Raw genomic sequence first — 15,672 nt, 5'->3', positions numbered from 1 at the left:
CAAAAATTAATGGGTTCAGTCTTATTTTCAGAAATAAAAGGATAGGCAATAAAAAAGAATTGCAGTATCTGTTGACCTATGTTTTATAGCTCATTTTATAAATAGTTGCTCTGTTATTTGAATTTATAAGAAAAAAAATAGTATCAAGTAAATGTAAATACTCAAAATACTAACTCAGTATTTTGACACAATCTTTTTATGTCACATTTTTTTCTCAATGTGAGATTAGATTATTTTCATAAATACTTAAAGATTATTCTGCTGGATACAATTGAATGTTATTGAAATAGATAATCAGTTGCTCTTGGGCCATTTTTAAATTGAAAAATGTAGCTCCAACCCCAAATATAAACAAACAAACCAAACCACCAAAGGCCATTAACTGCAATTTGTTTTCCTTGACTATGAATAAATTGCATTAAAAATTATATAAATTATATTTCCAACTTTGTTTTTATGCACAGCCAGAAAATTTTGATTCAAGATTTGGTATTCTGAAATGTCGATGTTTTGCAGATCTACAAGAACAATGAAAGACTATAAAAAGATCAGGGGATCCAAACCCCTAGTGTTATTAGAATTCATTCTTGGTATCATAGATTCTGTGAGCTTGGACAAATACATAATGACACATTACAATGTGTACTTTATTATAGTGTGAAAAAGAGTACTTTCATGAACTGAAATCTTCAGTGTCCTGTTTAGTCATCCCTCTGTTTTCTCCAGCTGTTTTGTTTTTGCTTTTGTTTTGTCTTTCTATTTCCATAGTTATTTCTTTCCAGGCTATATAGTTGGATTCATACAATTCATATACTGTGTAGCCCATTCAGTTTGACTTGTTTTTACCTATTAGATATAAAGATACTATGACTTTCTTTTTTAGAAAAATATTCTTGCTGGGTGGTGATTGCACATGCCTTTAATCCCAGCACCAGGAGGCAGAGGCAGAGGCAGATGAATCTCTGTGGTGAGTTCAAGGACAGCCAGGACTACACAGAGAAAACCTATCTCAAAAAACCAAGGTCCGTTCATGGATATAACCTAGAACCCCTGTGCAGATGTAGCCCATGGCAGCTCAGTATCAAGTGGGTTTCCTAGTAAGGGGAACAGGGACTGTCTCTGACATGAACTCAGTGGCTGGCTCTTTGACCACCAAACCGCCGCCCCCCCCCCCCCGCAAGGGAGGAGCAGCTTTGCCAGGCCACAGAGGAGGACATTGCAGCCAGTCCTGATGAGACCTGATAAACTAGGGTCAGATGGAAGGGGAGGAGGACCTCCCCTATCAGTGGACTTAGAGAGAGGCATGGGAGGAGATGAGGGAAGGAGGGTGGAATTGGGAGGGAATAAGGGAGGAGGCTACAGCTGGGATACAAAGTGAATAAAATGTAATTAATGTAAAAAATAAAAATTTAATTAAAAAACCAAAGGTGGGAAAAGAAAGACAGAAAAAAGATTCTTACTTATAGATAATATAAGTAAAGCTTGTAAAAGAATTTACAAAGCTAATAGTAAGTTCCAGACACAATGCATAGAAGCCCATTAACACCATTTCTTTTATTAGTTATATCTTACGTGACTTATACAGCAAGATCAAAACCAAGAAACTAATATTTGTATAAATGAGTATATAGTTCTTTGGTTTTTTTTTTACCACACCACGGTTCCTGTAGCCAGTTTTGCAGTCATGATGTAGAACTATTCTGTTGCTATCATGTTATCCCATGAGCTGCTCTTTATGTAGCAGTACTCCTTCCCCGTGTGTGTGGGATCACTGTGCAGGGTACAGGGAGTACCTGAAAGCATGGCAGTTGCCAAAGGGAAAATAAACCATGTTCTGTTCATATTGCAGATCTTAGCAACTCAGCATGGGGCAGTTTTTCCCTATTAATTGAGAACGTTCAGCATTTCACTTGAAGTTACCTTATGGCTTCTCTTTGGTGTTTCTGAATTACCATCCTCTTTATTGCTAATATTCCTTCTCTTTCCTCCTTTGCATCAGTAGTGATTTCTGTCTGTTGTTCAGTTTGGCCACAGATTTATTGGTTTCATTAATATTCTTTCATAGAACCAGTTTTTAGTTTTATGGATTTTTGTCTGGTTTTCAGGTGGCTATTTTATTTGTATTGTTATTTGTCCACCTACTTTTATTTAATTTGCTCTTTTTCCCCCTATAGTATCTTAGATAATTGCTTTTAGGCTTTTGACCCCTTAATAAAAACAGAGAATACTATAAATGTGTTCAGAAAGCTTTTGAGAAGCATGTCACAGATTTGGTTGTTTTTCACTTTTATTTAACTCAGATTATACTCTAATTTCTTATGATTTTTATTTATTTACTCTAGATTATTTTGGAAATACATTGTTTGATTTCTGAATGTTTGGGAACTTGGCAGTGTTTGTTGGTTTCTGATTTGATTCCATAGTTTCCATTCTTTCAGTTTGCATAGCCTTATTCATGGCTCAGCCAGTGGTCTGTTTTGAGAAATGCTGTGATCATCGTGAAGGTCGCTGAGCTACTGTGAGTCAGAGTGTTCAGTGATGTTCAGCCCTGCTCAGGTTTCCCACCTGTGCCTTTGGACCACTTGTTCTTTTAGTTCATGGGGAGCGTGGTATACTTGAGTCCCTCCATGTTTTCTGACAGCCTTTGCTTCACTCATTTTTCACTTCTGGTGTTATAGACATGCACATTAGGATTTTCCCACTTTTCAAATAAATTCACTATAAACTATAATATACCCTTCTATCGCTGACAATAATTGATCGTCTTCTGCTATGTTTGGTATTAACGGGGCTGTTCCAGTTTAAGATTGAAAGGTTACTGCCTTTCTAATTTTAACCTGTTGTCTTATTTGTGTGTGTATCAGGGGAGAACATATTTTTGGGTCTTAAACTTTTCATATGTCTTATTTATTTGCTTGGGAATTTTGTTGTTGTTGTGTTTTGAGACATGATCTTGCTGTGTAACCCAGACAAGCCCCAAACTTAGGGCCTGTGCCTCTTTTGTGTATCACCATGACCTACTCATATGTCTTCTAAATTGAGTATTTAGCACAAGTAATATAAGTCTGTGGTAGAGCACTTGCCTAGCATGTACAAAGGCTTAAATTTAGTACTAGCTCAATAAAAATTAATGAATGGAAGATAATGTATATTTAATATATTAATAATATTTGTATTGAATCTGCCACCTCACTAGTTTGTTCTCTGTTAATCTTTCAAAATGATTGTGCTTTTATGTTCCATTTAATTTCTTCGTTTGGTTCATTTGGGATCCCATTAGTTTATTCTTTATTCTATTTACTCATTTTAGTTCTTGTTCTATGAATACAAAACACCTTTTTTCTTAGAATGACATCACATCACTTCTCAAGTAATGTTTTTTTACAAGAATTTTTTTTCACTATATCTTTTTTGGGCTTGCTTCTGAATTTTGTTGTGTGTCAGAGGACAACTTGTGGAGTCATCTGTCATGTGAGTCCTGGCCATCAAGCTCATCAAGCATGGAGGCAAGTGCCTTCACTCCCTAAACCATGTCTGTATTCTGCCCTTTAAAAAGAAATTTTTTCTCCCCTATTTCTGAACTTCCCTTTGGAAAATTTTGTGGCTCTGTCCGTAAGTTCACTAATGTCTTTTTTTCCCCTCAGAATATAAATCACTCCTTGTCCAGTCCATGCAGTTTCATCTTAAATCTTAATGTTTTTATTTATAAGTTTTGAAAATTCTCAAATTAACTTAACTCATCACATTTCTGTTTTCATTTATATCCTGGACTATACAAAGAACACAATTAAAATATCACTTTATATGTTGTTGCTGCTAATCCTATTATTTCTTAGTCTTTCCAGATTGATATTTTTCTGGTCACGAATTGCAATTTCACTGCCTCTTAGAATATCCAGTAGTTTCATTAAATGACAGAAAGCTGTGAATTTTATATTCCTAAGTTTTCAGTTGTGTTTCTTTAAGAACATTGGACTTTCCCTGAAAGGCCATTTCTAGTTGCATAGTAGTTTGGCACTTTCCGGCCTGTCTAAGCTGAGCTAACTTCCACACGTGTCTAGTCTTCTCCCTGTGTCTGTGATGTGGACCTTCTGGGGGTCCTCTTGGTTGCTTTGTATATTCAACAAGGATTTTCCCTTCATACTGAAAAGAATTTGTTAATTTTCTGCCCAGTATCAGCTTTGAGAATCATTTATGTTTTTGTTCCTTGGTAATTTTATTTCCCTGGAATCTCATTCTTTCAGGAAACGCTACCCTTCTTATGTGCAACTGTTTGTGTAGCTGACACTTGGAACCTGGTTCTGATTATAGGAACGTTTTCACCCTGTTTGAAGCTCTGCTGCATAATCTTCTGCCACGTTGGCCTCTTTACATGTTCTGTTCAACAGGATTGTGAGGCTCTGTTCGGGTTCTTCACTGTCTTATAATGGAAATTTCTTCCTGCCTGAGAGCTGTCTGTTTCTTGTTTCTTTGCATTCATAGTCTTCATGCCTGTGTCTGGAACGGACTTTTCCTGTTTTCTTTACTGTGTGGTGGTCATTTCCAAAGGGAGGATCATTCAGACATGTCCCTGGTCAAAAGCAGAGTAGAAGAATTCTAGAATGAGTTTTAACAACTTTGCAAAATTCTGAAGCTTTCAAGAAACTATTTTTTCCTTACTATAGTTATAAATAATCTTGTTTCTACTATGGAAAATATTATTTATATTTCAACTCAAAGAGCTCATTACAATTTTAAATCAACTGGTCAGAAGAAAATGATGTGCCATATCTAACAAGTTTTATAAATCAAGAATATAAAACTGTCTTCATATTATGGGATAATAACTGTAAATAGAAAAACGCTACTTAATGTTTCTTTACAAATATAAAGGAATAAAGTGACAGTAAGTACAGTGTGGACTAAAACTATTTGATCTGGAGTTTTAGTTACTGAAATATTTTCATGCAACATATTTTGATCATGTTTTCCCCTTCCGTATTCTCCCCACCTCCCTACCCACCCAACTTCATGTTCTCTTTTTGTCTCTCTCTTACTCTAACCAAAGAACAAAAGTAAACAGAAAGAAAGCCCACAGAAAGAACCCATGAAGGCCGTTAGTTTTTTAAGATACCTTTCCTGTGATGTTAGAGGATAGTGATACTGACCTGAACCTAGATTATGTCTGGAACGGGCAAACATCAATTATAAAGGGAGACTTTGTAGGCAGTTAACTGACAGTGCTCTCAAAACTACTCACCCTTGTCCTTATATAGTTCAAAAACAACCATAGACCGTACATAAACAAAGAATTGGCTGTGTTCTTAGGAAACCTTATTTATAGATAATGAAATCTAAATCTCATATAATTTTATGCTCAAAATACTCTCCTTTTGATTTTTTCCAATTGTTTTAAAATATAAAAACTATTTTTAACTTGCAGACTATAAATACACAGGTGGCAAGTTGGGTTTGGCTCCTAGCTCATGGCTTTGACTATGCCTGCTCTGTCTAAAGTTTTCAGTACGATGCTGGATCCATGGTAGATTGATGCATTGTATTTCAGTTGTGATATTTTTACTTAAAACTATTCCCTATTATTAAGTTTAAAAGTAAAGTAAAACATATTGGGCCTGTAGGATTTTTGAGAGCAAATATAGTACCAAAGGTTATATCAGAAGCTGGACATGATGGCATGTGTCTATATTCTCAGCTACTCAGGCTGAGCTGCGAAGTTTGAAATCAATCCGAGAAACATAGTATGTCAGTCATGTCTGTCTGTCTCTGTCTGTCTGTCTGCCTGTCTCTCTCTCTCTCTCACTCAGACACACACACCTAGATCACTGATAACACCTTGTCTCTTTTTTATCATGCTAGATTTTTTCCTCTGTGTTGAGTTTCAGCATGCCCATTAATAAATATTATTCTGAAATTAGCACATACACATATTGTAAATTTAGTTATCATGTTAGTTACTTTTAGCATTGTATTGACAATGAAATACCTGATGAAAGCTTAGCGAAGGCAGTGCTCATTCTGGCTTATTTCTGAGGTCTAGTCCATTGTGGCAGGGAAGGCATGAAGGCAGGGGCATTTGGCAGCTGATTACATGGTGTCCTCTGTTAGGAGAAGAGAGAGGTGAATTCTGCTATTCAGTTGGCTCTCAGTCTAGGACTCCAGTCTTGAGAATGATGACGTAGACATTTAGAGTAGGTCTTCCCATGTCAATTAATCCAATCTAGAAATTTCCTCAGAGGTTTGTTTCCTAGGTGATTCTAGATATGTCAAGTTGACATAATAGTCATTGTTAACCATCCCAGTTATTTTGTGATGAAGTTGGCATTTTAATGAACAAAAAGCTCTCTGTCATATATGATTTTTAACTTGCACTTACAGGATTCTGGATTTTCTACTCTTGTTTTTCAGTCCTGGGCCAAAGCTTCCTTGCATTATTGACTGTTCTTCTGGAATGTCTTCCACATAACTCTGTTGTCCTGTTAGAATAGAAAATGTATTTTAAAATGTTGGTTGTACTGTCTTTGTAGACCAGGCTAGCCTCAAAGAAATCTGCCTGCCTCTCCCTTTACCTCTTGAGTGCTGGGATTAAAGAGTTGTGCCACTGCCACCTGATTTTCAGTATGTCTCAAAGAGAATTAATAATATTTACAGGTTTTATTTTATTTGGTGCTGTGTCTGCAGTGTTTACTCAAACCATACTTTTGTAAGCATGATTCATTGCTATGTTGTAACATGTATGTCCTGCATACAAATAAACAGTCTCCATTTAGTTTGGCTCACTTTCATATATCAGTTCATTGGAAACTGTTTCTAATGCACTGTCAAAAATTATATCTCCAACTGGCTGTGTTGACTCATGCTTATAATCTCAGCACTTGAGAGGCAGAGACAGAGGCAGAGACAGAAGGATTGTTGTTAGTTCAAGGCCAGCGTGGTCTGCATAGTGAGTTCTAAGATAGCCTAGAATTGCATAATGAAGCCTTATCTTGAAAACCATAAACCAACAAATAATGCACCTGCATCTTACTTTTGTACTTGATATCCAATTTTATTACTACAATCTAAAAATTGTCATTGTTGTCTCTTTCTTTCTTCTCTTTTCTTTATAGCCTTCTTCTGCCTTCTCCTTCATTCTTCTTCTGTTCTAGAATATAAACCATGAAAGCAAAGTTGTCCTTTACGTAGAACACTGACTTTAACCATAGAGGGTCCTAAGTATGTGATTTATTTATATGTGGTTAGTTGAAAGATGAATAAGTAAAAAGAATCTGCTGCATAATTTGTACTGGTATCTAATATGCTAAGATAGATCATCAAACAGTACAGTAAAAATAATTGTCCACAGAAATACTTACTCTTCAGTTGTTTTAGAAATGACAGTATGTATATGTGTGTGTATATATATATATATATATAAATATATATATATATATATTCTGTTTTTATAATATACTTTCACAAACAATTTATAAAAATACTTGTTCCTGAATCATTAAGAGTAACTTACTAACACTGTGACCCACTACCTCCTAGTACTTCAGAACAGTGGTTCTCAGCTTGTGTGTCACGACCCCTTTGACATCATCTATCTCCAAAAATGATTTACGTTACTATTCAACAGTAACAAAATTTGTTTGGGATCATCACAACATAAGGAACTGTATTAAAGGATCCCATCATCAGGAATATTGAAAATTACTGCTTTAGAGTGTATTTTCTAAAAAGGTGTCATCATTCATAGGTTATTCCTGTGCAACTCTGTGCATGCTCTGGAATTTGGTGCTGTAAATCCCTAAAAGCAGGGAGCCTCAAAAATCTGCATTATACTCTTTTTAATTCATTGGCTGACCCCTAATTACATGTGTAATAGAAGACACCCCTAGGGTCTAGTGGAAGCTGTTGAGTAGATATTTCTGATCGGATTTGGAATTTTAGACCTTCCAAGATAGAGTTGGTTTTATTTATTTATTAATTAAAAAATATACAACTGATTTTCCAATTCAAGATCAGAAATGTTCAGCTTTAGAAGTAAGTATTATGTGTAAGGCTTTAAGGATTTATCCCAGAATTAAGGAAAAGGCTTAAAAATAGCCTCCCTAATAATAAAACTAAGTTTGCAGAAGCTCAGAGTATCAGGCTGTATTTAACTGCACATTAGTAGAGAATTGAGCATCATTTAGGAAAGATAAAGTCCATAGTTACTATATAGTGACACACTATCCATACTGTCTCATCTTACATGTGATAAGACAGATAAATTATCTTTTAAGAGGGCAAAAAATCTAGACACTAAGTTGAGATAGGGCTATGAAATGCTCACTTGTTAAAGGCACTTGCTGCCAGTCCTGGAGCCCATGTAGTGAAAAGAAAGGACAGACATCCGCATGCTGTTCTTTGACCTCCACATCCAGCCTGGTAAAGGTGGAAGGAGAGGAGCCAGGCCCAAAACTGTTCTCTGCTCTTCACTACTCAGCTCTGTTTTGCAGCTCTTTGTTTTGACACAGGGTCTCACCATATTACCAAGGTTGGGCTCGGACTCAAGCCTTAAACTTGAAGTCTTTCTGCCTCAGTGTCTTAAGTAGCAGCACCGCCACACCCAGCTTTCAAAAGCTCTTACCTCAGAAATCTGTTTTCAAAGAATATATCCTTTGAAAACAAAGATAAAACAAATACAAATTTAGACAAATGAAAAATTAGGTAATCCATTGTCAATTTAAGTACACTATTAATGCTAAAAAATTTAAGCTGAAAGACAGTGATACCAGATTAAAAACTTGGTTCTATGAAAGAGATGAAACAACTTAAGTAAGAAATTGAAAAGGTCTTTCTTTTTTGTTTTGTTTAAAGACAGATAACTGTGGTTTTATAATGTATATAGAAGTTTGGTTTAATATGTGATTATGTTATACAAAGTGAGAATTACTATATATATAATATTTCAAAATTATTATTTGCTTAAGACCTTTAAATAAGTTGTGATAATTTGAGAATGCATATTGTAATCTCTAAGCCATTAAATTAAAACATTGAAAAATATTTTACTGAAATCAAGGCAATGAAAAATAAACAACACAAAACAAAAAAAGGGACAGAAACAGCAGAAATAGGAAACATTTAAATGGTAAAGCATTTTGTACCCAAACATTTTAGTATTTACATTTAGTATTTACATTAAATATAAATGGACTAAATTCTCCATTAAGAGTCAGTTTCAGAGTGCATAAAGATTTAAGGCCCTTGCTATATCATATGTACATATCAGACATTTAAAGTGAGAAAATTGAATTAAACACAATTTATAGCATTTTCCATTTTATGTTTCCATTTTATATCTAGTATACTTGGTCATCTGCAAGTCCAAGAATAAGGTATTGAGCGAAAATAATGTGGGGAATTTATAGGCAAGGACTGTGTGAGTGGCTAAAGCCAGCTCTTGGGAAATTACTTTCTGTCAATGTGTATATTTTCATATTCAATTTTAAAACTAAAACTTGTATAAAGTACATTTCTTTTGTAAGGCCTTATAGTGAAAAGAAGACTAAATAATTTTGTCACTATTCTTCAAGACTTACCTATTTTGATAATCCCTACAAGCTGCTTAATATTGTGTTACATTAATGTTATAAACACTGTAAAAACATTAAAAATATCACAGCTGTGTTCAATTTAGATAGCATTTGATAGAGCATATCCAAAAACCTCTCTTTTTTGAAGTGCTTTTTAAATTGTGAACTGTGTTGGAGGATTTACTTTTATACTACATAAGCAGTCAGGAATCATTTTATGTTTTGATTATAACCCTTTAACGGCTAAGCCATCACTCAAGCCCAGGAAACATTTTAGAGGAATAATATTCATCTTTCAGTTTCTCTTTGAGTCATTTTTTAATTGGTGTTGTGCAAAAACCAAACTGGGGATTTGACCAGTTTAGAACTCTTAAATTGAATGACCAAGAGTCAGAAATAGACTTTTTTTTTAATTGTAATTTTGTATAATTGTCTTCAGCCTGTTTGTAAATACAGTTTATGCTTGAATTTAACACTACTAACTGGCTAATTAAATATTTGCATTTGGAGATAGCTGTAGCAAATATTTTCCATTCAGTAAATATCCACGTTTTTTATAAAATGAGTTTCTAAGGACAATCAAATGAAGTTTTACAAAATCTTTTCCATCGGTATTCTTTTGGTTTTGGAAGATAATTTGCTCATGAGGCTTGTGTGTCTCCACCTAAATAAGGAAGTTACATCTTAAGCTAATCAGATGACTCATACCTGCTGAGTGAGGGTAAAATTCAGAGTATCCAAAGATGAAGAAACAAATGCAATGTATTTCCAAATACTCTGCCCTTCATCATACTTTTTTTTTTCTATTGCAGTAAACATTGGTACCTTCAGAATATAGGAATGAGAGGCAAGGAAGAAAGGATGTTCATCATAAGAAGATTTGAATCACTTTGAAATTGTAAAGGAATGTAGAACTTGCTGCTAAACTGCCTTGGTCACCAGAATGAACAAAGTGCTTCAGAGTTAAATGGTAACCAGAGTTCTATCATGTTGCACAAAAGTTTTAGAGCATTTGCAAGGACTTCTATTTAAGTGTAAATGTGAATCTCATGTCTACCAAACTGTGGAAGAAGCTGTTCATCTTACAGTTTAACATTGTCAGGCTTATTCGGTCTTTAGTGTTTGTTCAAAAGAATTACTAGGTTGTTTTGTTTTGGTTTTTCTCTAGTCGCTTAACAAGAAACATAAGCTTATTTGAAAAGAAATATGGTCGATACTATCTATCATTTTACTCTTCACCAAACATGTTTTCCCTTTCCAAAAAAATAAGCTCAATGCCCTAAGGATTTAGTAGTTCCCTTAATATACAGTTGTCTTCTGAGTTTTGTATTAATGTCACATCTTTTCTTTCATATTTGAAATTTTAATTTTATATTCATTTTTTGACACTTTCTACCTTTAAAAAAAAGAAAGTCCAGAAATTGAATTGGAAAGGCAAAAGCATCCAGAATAGAAAACAAAAACTTTTAAGAGACTGTGAACATTTTTTTTCTCTTGTTATTTAAAAAGACTGTTAGATGACAAGCATGGCCAAGAACACATTTGGAAAGACTTGAGATCATCAGTTGCTTAACTCTTGATCTTAGGCCAAAATTGTTTGCATGCATGTTTGTAAAAATTCATGTTTGCAGTTTTTTATGGAGTCCAAATCATAACTTTGTGTGTAGTCTGTGTGTGTGTGTATGTATTTGCATGTGATGTGTTCCCAAGAGTGACATAAAGGATCGTCCTCAGTACTCCTCACCTTATATACTGAGGCAGCTCCTTTGTTTGGTTTCTGTTGCTGTATTAAAATACCCTGGCAAAAGCAACTTAGGGGAAAAAGAGTTTATTTTAAGCTTTCAATTTCAGGTTAGAGTCTTTCATTGCAGGAACTTGAAGTAGCTAATCACAGCCATAGTCACGAGCAGAGAGAAAATCAATGAGCACATTCATATGCTCAGCTCAGCTCATGTCCTCCCACATCCAGGGTCTCCTTGCCTGGGTAGGTCTGTCTTCCGCCTGAATTAATGTAGTCAAGATAATGCCCCAAAGATATGCCCATAGGAAAGCCTGATCTAGACAGTTCCAGAAACTGTCTTTCCAGGATTCTAGATTGTGTTGTCAGTTGATAATTAAAATTAACCACTACAGTTAGGGATTCTCAGCTGAACCCAGATCTTGCTAGTTTAAGTTAGCTAGCCATTTTGCCTTGTGTTTATCTCCTAAACCCTGGGACTACAGAAGGGCTGCCAAACCTACACAGCATCTATGTGGGCACTCTGAATTCGAACTTAGGTCTTCATGTTTACATAGCAATGATTTATCAGCCATCTCGCTGGCCCCTAACTCTTAAGTTTTATTGTCACTGGTTGTTATTTGATTTTGAGTAGTACCATTTGTTTGCTTGAGTACTGTGTATTAGTAAATAAGGATAATTGATTATATCTACTGCCTTGCTGTAGAATGCAGGGAATGTGAAAAGCTGATCAATTGACAATATTATGTACTAGTCCTGATGATTCTAAGAAATGTAGGACTTGTTTTAAGGAGATAATTTAAGTTCATAAATAATGTACCAAAACATGAATGGGTGTTCTAATTACTCTTTCCTCCACTAATTTAAAACAAAAAAATTTTTAATTCTCCAATTCTACTTGTAATTATAGCTTTTCTGTGATCTTGTCTTTCATAGTCATATAGTCACATTCATCTCTTTGTGAATATCAAGTTAATTTTTTCTAGTCATCAACCATTATTAAAAAAAACAAAAACAAAAAACTGAAGTTCTGGAGAGCAACCTTTCAAACACAACAGAAATTAAAGTGCTTAGTGTTCACTCATTCAGGTGTAATAATACATGGAAAGCAATCAGATCTCCTAAAGTAAGTTTTGTTTTTTTTTTTTTTAGTGTATCTACTTCTTTAATCTTTAACCATTTTATTACCAAACTAAAACCATATAACATTGTTATATTTTATTGTGATGTATTTACCATATTTTTTAGAATTTCTAATGTCATTTAAATCTATTTCTCAATGTTTTTCAGTAACTTTGAGTAGAATCATTAAATTCGCAGTATCAACTGTGTTTTTCTAATTATTAATTACCATGTTTTAGACTACCAAATTTGCTATCATAGTTAAAATATTAACAGAGAACAGATTAAAACTTCACTTCTCTACAAAGTAAAGCAATAGAACTAGTTTATTTCTTCCACTTAGCTCAGTTCTGAAGTTGTGTTCTATGTCCAAGAGGCACCTAAAATTAAAGACAGTCTACATTTATATGTTATCATCTAACCCAAATGTCTCAGTTCTACAGTCTAAAAAGATTTGAACAAGATTTAGTTGTACATCTCTTGAAATTCTACCTTGCATAACTAGAAATTTAGATTTTCAGTTGAACAAACTAACATGGCCTCTTTAAAGAAGATAAAATGTAATATTAAGGTTAAGTCAAGTTTAACTTTAATGCTTAAGTTAGAGCAAGTATCTAGTTTTAAGTTCATTTCATTAGCTATAAGCTGTGGTCCTTATGGATGGGTAGAAAAAGTACACTAAAACACTTCATCTGTGTAGAGCCTTATACTTGTAAAGCTTGATAGTCCTTGGAAAAATCCATTGTAATACTTCTAATGAGGGAAACTTTCCATATAAAGGGAAGCCTGATTTGCCCTGTCACAACAACTTAAAATAACAGTAATTAATATTATTGAATGTTTATAGTATGTCAAGCACTGAGATTAACTTTCAATATGCTGTATATTACTTGCTTTTTATTGCTGCAGTAGAACACCATGTTCAAGGCAACTCATAGAAAAAAGAGTTTCTTTGGGCTTATGATTGCAGAGTTAGAGTCCATGATGGCAGAATACATGCATGCAGCAGGAAAAGGAAGGTGAGGGGTCATATCTTGAACCATACATAGAAAGCATTAAGAACAAACTTGAAATGGCAGTCTTTAAATTCTGAAAGTCTGCTTCCAATGATTTACTTCCTCCAAGAAGACCACACCTCCTAAGCCTTCCCCAAGAAGGACCATCAATAAGAACCAAATATTCAAATGCCAGAAACTATGGGAGATATATTTTTAATTGCAAAAAAATTTTTCATACAGTATATTCTGATCACAGTTTCCCCTCCCCGAATTGCTCACAAAAAAATCCTTGCTACCTCCTTGCCCACCCAACTCTATGACCTGTCTTTGTCTGTCTCTTTAGAAAACAAGCAGGCAAACAAACAAACAAACAAAAACAAACCAGAATAATTATAAAAAGAAACACACACAAAAACTAAGTCCATAAGAACACAAAAGCAGAAACCATAATATACTAGTAAAATGTCAGTAAAACAGAAAGTATCCAAACAAAGCAATGTGAGAGTAAAAGTCTACAAAAATTCCAGAGCTTTTTTGTGTTGGCTCTCTGCTTCTGGGCATGGAGCCTACTCTTAAATGTGATTGATATACCTAGTGAGATAGTTCTAATATTTTCTTTCCCTGTAGATGTCACTGGAGATAGCTCTTGTTTAGGGGTGAGAGCCTATGTCCCTCTCAGCACTGGACTCCATCTGGCTTGAACCTGTGCAGGCCCTGTTCCTGCTGCCACAGTCTGTGGGTTCGTATGTGCATCAGTCCTGTTGTATCTGGAAGACATCATTTCCTTGGAGTCATCCTTCCCCTCTGGCTCTGACAATCCTGCCTCCTCTTCTGCATAGCTCCCTAATCCCTGAGGGAAGGAATTTGATGGAGACATCCAATTTAGTACTGAGTGTTCCAAAATCTTTCAGTCTTTGCACATTGAGGACATTTTATTCAAACCAGCACATGCTGCTTTAGCCTATTTGGGTCCTTTTAAAAGAAAATGTCTTCCTCTAGATGATTTATAAACAACAGAAATTTGTCTCTCACACTTCTGAAGGCTGGAAAGTCTATGATAAAGGCGCTCATGAACTAGAGTCTCGTGAAAGCATATATATTGGCTCATGAATGGTTTCTTGTCCTGTATCCTTACAAAGGCAAAAACGAGTATTTTAGCATTTCTTGTCTGGGGCACTAATCCAGTAATCAGGATGCTGCCCTCCTGACTTAATTATTTGTCAAAAGCTTCACTTCCAAGTACCAAAACCTTGTCAAATTATAATGTGGGAGAGATCTAAGTGTTTATTCTGTGACCTGTGCATTATGTTTAATCCTAATGACCCTGCTTAACTTAGGTTTTATTGAAGAGTACTATTTTACTTTTATGGGAAATTTATTCTCCAGAAGTTAATTGAATTGATCACTATCAAATGACTAGCTAAAAAAGATAGAGCTAGGTCTGCCTGACTCAATAACCTGAACCTTTAGCCATGACTTTACTTTGACTTTAGTTTACTCTGTAAAGATTTAAACGGAACCTACAGGAGTTGTTTCTTTCATACCTAGTTGCACATAAGGAGAAAGTCTTGCCATTACAAGCATTCTTGTTGCTAATCCATTAAACTCTCTTGAAGATGTAGGGTTGGTTTTTCTGCAGCATTTGTTTTATTTTAAAAGTAACTTAAGAGTCTTTTATCTCATCAGTCACGTAAATATATCCAGTATGTATAATTATAGATTGTTATATTAACTGTGGACAATTGGGAAAGAGAATCACCAAAATGTCAATAATGTTGAGTAACAAGCCTGTGGCCAGTTCCAGACGGTGCAGAACACTACCGTGCAGTAGGACTCTGGTCATACTGTAGGAACAGTTCACCTCCGAGAATAACTTGGGATGACCCTGAAACTGGACAGGTTTTGAGGGTTTGGTTTGCTTTGTTGTTATCTTGTTGTTGTTTTCAGTTTTTCTTAGAGGTGACTTCACTTAGTGCCTAGCTGTCAGATAAGGTATGCTGGAAGAAGTCAGGACCTATAACAGTTGTGACTGGGATGATTAATGTGGATATTGAGAACATGTTTTCATCTTCTGATTCATTGTGTAACTAGCTGTAAATGTTGAAGGTGGTTACAGTCAGAATATCTCTAAAAATGTGAGTGAAGGAAGAGCACCATAAATACAGATACCGCTTCATTCCTGCTTGAAAGGGAAATTCATTCTCCATTTTAAAATGTTTTTACTCCATTGTTTTATATGCATGAGTGGTTT

The 15,672-nt window shown here is 34.9% G+C and overlaps 1 protein-coding gene across 2 annotated transcripts in view; it reads left to right on the top strand.

The window, feature by feature from the left end:
* Peak1 (pseudopodium enriched atypical kinase 1) overlaps window positions 1-15,672 on the top strand; it is a 214,401-nt gene that overhangs the window by 95,367 nt on the left and 103,362 nt on the right. For both annotated transcript variants that reach the window (XM_055621942.1, XM_055621941.1), the window contains exon 3: window positions 10,376-10,533. The gene's annotated coding sequence lies outside the window, so the exon portion shown is untranslated. The remainder of the gene's footprint in view (window positions 1-10,375; window positions 10,534-15,672) is intronic.

Source organism: Psammomys obesus, unplaced genomic scaffold (genome assembly GCF_907164565.1).
Source record: "Psammomys obesus unplaced genomic scaffold, mPsaObe1.curated_primary_1811, whole genome shotgun sequence".
Classification (NCBI taxonomy): domain Eukaryota; kingdom Metazoa; phylum Chordata; class Mammalia; order Rodentia; family Muridae; genus Psammomys; species Psammomys obesus.
The sequence above is the reverse complement of the archived record's forward strand: the minus strand, read 5'-3'. Positions and strand labels throughout refer to the sequence as shown.